Below are 6,126 nucleotides of genomic sequence, written 5' to 3'. Positions count from 1 at the left end.
GCCGTGCGCGACGCCGAGAAAACCGCTTCACAGTCACGCAGCTGACCATTGAATGAATGGAGCAGTTGCTTGATTTGCTTTTTGCCGTGTAAACGCATTCGCAACAAGACTGTCAGATAGGCCCGCGGTGTGACCCACCAGCAAGCCAGAGGGGGAGCAGCGGGGCCAAAATTTGCGCACAGCTGATCTTACGAGGACTACGACGCTGACTACGAAGCTAACGACGACGACGACGACGACAGCGGCGTCGACTTTGGCGTTGGCGTTGGCGTTGAGCGGAAAAGCGCTCAGAGGCAACAAACTATGTGCGCGCAAGTTTTCAACATCAAGCGTCGAGCGTCGAGCGGCGTAACGCTATAAATAGCCTTGCGTCACGTAAGCTGCTGTGTCACGTAACACACTACAAGTGGACGGCTTGACGGCATGACGGCAACAACTTAACGGCCGAACACTAAACACTAAACAGAGCGGTAATGCGAACTACGAGAGTATTTCGTATTTCGTACTTCGAAGGCACTTTATGTTTTATTGTTGATGCGCGTCCACATTCGCATTCGCGCGGAATTCGTCGGAATACTGGGCGGCCAGCTTACACAGACGAGACTTTTTGGGGCCCCAGCGCAAAGTTCTCACGTAAGCTCGAAACGTAAGACGGAGGTAAAAGGTGCGGGCGTTTCTGCACAGAGGGTGCCATGGGCAGGGGCAACTACTACTACAACTACAGAAACAACTACAACTACAACAACAACAACAGCAGCTGCCGCTTATATGGTTAACCACAAGAAACAGACAATTATGATGAGCAATGAGCGTGCGAGTGAGACAGCAGTCTGGACAGCGAATTCCAATGCTACGAGTAGAGCAGAACATAACTCATTTGATTTTCCAATTCCAATTTGAAAACGAAAAATTCCCCCACACGCACACACACACCACACACATACACAAACCTAAAATTGAGCACTTTCCATAACGACTGCACGAGTGGGAATGAGATGGCCAGAATAGCAGGCGTCTGAGTTTTGAGTGCGAATATTGGTGTTGCTGTCTCACTTTCGCGAGCGCAAACAAGTTCATAAATTCGTCATTTTGTTTTTTCGGCTGTTGACAGTTGTGCGACGGGCGCCGTGCAACGGGCAGCTGCTATCGACATTGTTGTTGTGCCACTATGGTGTGTGTGTGCGTGAGAGAGTTTGTCATTATGTTTGGAGGGGGTGAGTTTCAACGGCTGTTTTTTTTGGTTTTGTCTTGTTCGAGTTTTATGCACTTTGTTTCACTCTCGTTTTGTAACACAACTCACCACGTTCCACTGGTTGGTTGTCCAATTTCATTCTCGTTGTGAGTGCATTTGAGCAGCGATTGAGTGGAACTTGTTAAGGAGACAGTTTTCACGAAATATAATGGTTGTGCATGATGAATAATGTTCAGGCAATTTTCAACTTGACTTGTTAAATTGAGTAATGGTTCAATGTCTATTAAAAATGGAAATTATCACTATAAATACATACATTATAGGTATACGATATATGAGATTTGAAAAAAGTAACACCAAATTTGTACTATGTATATACAACAAAAAAAAAAAAATGAACATCTACATTTAATTAATGTTCCAGATTATATCTCGCAAGTTAGTACAACTTGTCAATACATATCTCTTCAAAGCTTACGAATACTCATTAGCTCCCGGAAAAATAAAAGGAAATGTAGTACTTTCAAATATTTTTCCAATTTATTTTTTTATTTTTTGAATCCATCGATTGCCATAATTGTCTAGAGATCCTAAACTGGATCTTGTTTAAAAATGTGGCCTCTTTTTGAAGCCTCTATTTCAATTTAATTATTAAGTAAGTAGTCGGTTTTTCGGTAACCGAAATCCCTGCGTCCATGTGTATATGTATCCTTTGTCAGTTATTCGTTATCAGTATTACTGTATTAAATTAAAAAAAGTATATGTACTATTAATATACATTTGTATATGTAATATATGTACTATAATATTAAAATTTTACTGCATTAAGAGGGAATATATTTCAGCAATTGAAAGCCATGAGAACCAAACGTTCTTAAATCGGTCCCTAATGAAAAATTTAGGACCAAGAAAAGGCACATGAATGTACAATTTTGTACCTAACCCAGTTGCAATCGATTTTGATATATTTCGGACTAGGGAGAAAATTCTCAGGGCCACGGCCATATAGCAAAGTCTTCAATAGGCAGACAACTTATTTTCAACAAAAGTTGACTGCAAATATAGTGAAACAATGTGTGCTTAGTTCTACCCATATCTGGAAATTATAATTTACTGCACACTTCTCTCTGGTCCGTAGCCACAAGTACACCCACAGTTTACAGTTATCAGGAACTGTCTCGCCTCCCAACGAGAACATATATCATAATTGAATATCAGAACTTCCCACACGCACACGCCTCCTTCGTCGTCTCTCCCCTGGCCCGCCACTCCTATATATTATTGTACATATAATTTCGTGCATGTGTGTGCTCTGCCCTTCGATGTAAATGTTTTTAATTTAAATGTTTACTTAAAAGAAACAAAAAGAAAACGCCGAATGGAAAAAAAACAACATTCGACGATGGCGTGTGAACGCAGCAGAAAATTATAGCGTCGAGCAAAGTATCAGAGCACGAACATCCCGGCAGCCCATCAGCCCGGTAGGTCGGTAGCTCGGTGGAACGGTGCTTCGGCAGATTGGTGGCCAGCCATCTTGTTTCCCATTACTGGTGCCTGGCCTGCCTGGTGGGCCGCTTTTTTCACAATTCGTCAGCTGCGCCCATGCTCCAGAATTGTCGGCGCCGCCTCATCCTCGCTCTCGTCCTCGCTCTCGACCTCGTCCTCAGCGTCAGCGTCAGCGTCATCGCCATTGCCCTCGCCATAGTCGTCGGCGACGTCGTCGGCGCGGCGCGGCGCGTCGCGTCCTTTTTTCTGTGGTTTCATTTGCATGCGATTCGTGGTTGCCGCCTGGCGCGCCACACAATTGAGCACTAATGTTGATGTTGATGGTGGCTGGGCCGGGCTGGGCTCGACTGGCCTGGCCTGGGCTGGGCTGGGTCGGAGGCAGTGCCAGTGGCAGTGGCGGTGGCAAGCTTGCAAGGAGCCTGCTTGCAAGGGGAGGGTGCTGGTGGTTGCGGTGGTGTCGCTGCCTGTTTGTACGTGTTTGTTTGTTTGTTTGTTTGTTTGTTTTTTAAGGTTTGGGCACAGCCGCGCGTCGGTGACAATTTTTCAATGATTTGTTTCCTGTCTGTGCCCGCCTGCTGCCCGACGGCCCGGCTGACTGACTGCCTCGCTCCCTGGCTGCCTGGCTGCCTGGCTGCCTGTTATAGGCCTCATTTGCATATGCCACCATATTTGTGGCTTCAATTTTATTTCATTGTTTTTCACTTTGCGTTTGCACAGCGACAGTTTTTTGAGTGAGAAATGGCATTGTGTGTGCCTGTTTATTTTAATTTGATTGAATTAAATAAAAAGGGCGCTTTCTATCGTAAACTATTTCAGCGTCATTTGCGAGGCGTTACGGGACTAATGAAGTCATAGGCGTAGAAGAGACAAACCTATTTGAAATTCTAGAATGCATCTCAATATCTCTAACTAGGTATTGAAAACCTTTGATGGATCTGCTATGCCCCCTCTTTTGAGTTTCAAAATGTATTTACCAGATATATGGCTAGGCAAAAAATGTACTTTATGCTAAAAATAAAAGAGCAGTGGAAAATCCGGTCACACAAACAATAAGTGTGAAATGTTATTTAAAGATGGAAAATACTGGACCTCTTTGCCTTTCACGCACTCAATAATATGCAGCGCATCTCTATTTATCATTATTGTTGATCATTTCTTATTTATATTTGATTTAGACTTCGCAGATTCTAAACGAAATTACTTGCAACTTTTTAAATATTATTTTCTGATTTTTGGATTTTTTTCACCGACGAAAGCAATATATTTTATTTATTGATCATTTCTTATTGAGATTTGATTTAGACTTAGCTAATTCTAAACGAAATCACTTGCAACTATATCACTAGTGCTTTTTAAATATTATTTCCTGCTTTCATTTTCATCGCATTCGATGGATTGCGGCTTCTGTTAAAAAAAAAAAGAAGAGGAAAACGCAATTAAAAAATCGCATTGAATATAAATTACTAAGTTGAGAATGAAATGCTTACTTATTATTTACTACAAGTATATATTTATTTATTTATAAGCAATAATTGAATTTAAATATACTGAGAAATGAAAAAAGATCAATTGTTACACTCTATACAATAATACTTATATATATTATATATATTTCACCAAACTATGTTTTGCTTAATGTCTCAAAGTATTATGGAATCACAATTGTTGATTTGCACTCAACCCTTGTTACAAATAATGAAAATGTATCCTCTAAGCACATTGGTTACTATCTGAGTAGTATTTCTCGGTAATACCAAAACTAATCTGCCTTAAAATATTTCTTTCTGATACTTCATTACAGCAAAGCAAAATATTTGACAAAATAAAATATAGTATAAGCCAGAGAAAATTTGAAGTGGCCTGACAAGGCATCTTTGTCTTCAGCTTTGCAGTATTCCTCCATGGTCATGAATCTTCAACCTCAAACTATTCCCTAGTGCCTCTATATCTATATCAATCATATTTTATTTTTGATCTTAGTTTGGTCGGACGGTCGATATGGCGCTAGAACTGTTTGAGGATTAGTGATTGTAAATAACAGAAGCACAGACAGACAGACAGACGGACAGATTGCGATTTGGATTCGTCTCGTCATGCTACAAGTATAAGACGTGGTCTACCTTTCTTCCTTAGGGGTTTTGGAAGCTCGCACATCAAAAACAATATAGCCTTCAATTGTACAGTAGAGGGAATAAATATGGAGCAACATTATTGAAATTGTTTTGTTTTTCAATCGCAGCCATCTATGTGGAAATGGCAGGCGCCACAAAATTGCTGAACAGCCGCAGTCCAGCCACAGAATTTTGCCATCTATCCGGGATAAATGTGTCCTCCGAACAGGCGTTCACACGCGTTCACAACACGAATTCGAATCACATGAAATAGGAAATACTTCAAATTGCGAATTCTCTATTGGCCAAATTTGTTTACGCTTTGACAGGATTATGGGAGACACAAGCGTCCCCGCTCGACCCGGACAACTACATAGATGTTGTTGTTGTTGTTCTTGTTGTTGTTTTCGTATCTGCAACAAAAGAAAGCAAGCGCGGCTATTAGTTTTTATACGCCTGCCATGGCTGATTGTGTAGTTGTTGTTGCTTTCGGGAAAATTCACTATTTTTTCGCTTACGTGCGCTAAATGGGCAATAAGCGCAAAAGAAATAGAAGCTCGGTCGCATTGGCATAACTACATACTCGTGTATGGGAGTCAGGATGGCGCAAGGATATATCACTTTTATTGCTGCCGAAACCAGCAACATATGTTGCTTGTTTTGCCACGACTTGCCAGTTATTGTGGCATATAAATTGCGTAGCAAATTGTTTTGTTTTCTGTTTTCGTTTCTTCATTTGACTCTAATCCTTTTTCCGTGCTTCCCTATTGTTCGCTCCTGCTCCCCTTAGAGCTGCTGCTGCCAGCAGTGCGTGGGCATAATTGCAATCAGTTTGATTTTATTACTGCTCGGGCATTAGCAATATCCTTGACTAGAGCTGCGTTCCAGATTTTTATAAAAAAATTACGATATTATGCGTGGCATTGTCTAGAAAATGCCTGCATTTAGAGCCATTTCGCAATGCTCGCCAGGTGTGCTGGCCAAGGACGAGGGACACCTCAGCACACCACACGCCTTGCCAGCCTCACTCACATTTTCGTGCAAGTGCCACACGCCCGCGCCTAGAGATGAGCGCGTGACCAGATCACGAGCATGAACTCGCCTCAAAACTATGAGCTATGAATTTACTTAATTAAGAAATATACTTGAACTACAATATTGGATGGTAAGAGCAAGAGAAGCCCTTTAGTGTCTTGTACCGAAGTAAAGATCACATCCGCTTTTTAAGCAAAGCAAATTTATAATGGCCTGAAAAGGCATCTTTGTCTTCAGCTTTATAGTATTCCTCCATGAATTTTTATAATAGGAATAGGCATT

The sequence above is a fragment of the Scaptodrosophila lebanonensis genome, unplaced genomic scaffold (assembly GCF_003285725.1).
Source record: "Scaptodrosophila lebanonensis strain 11010-0011.00,11010-0021.00 unplaced genomic scaffold, SlebRS2 tig00000118-arrow-arrow-pilon, whole genome shotgun sequence".
NCBI lineage: Eukaryota > Metazoa > Arthropoda > Insecta > Diptera > Drosophilidae > Scaptodrosophila > Scaptodrosophila lebanonensis.
Note: the sequence above shows the minus strand (reverse complement) of the source record.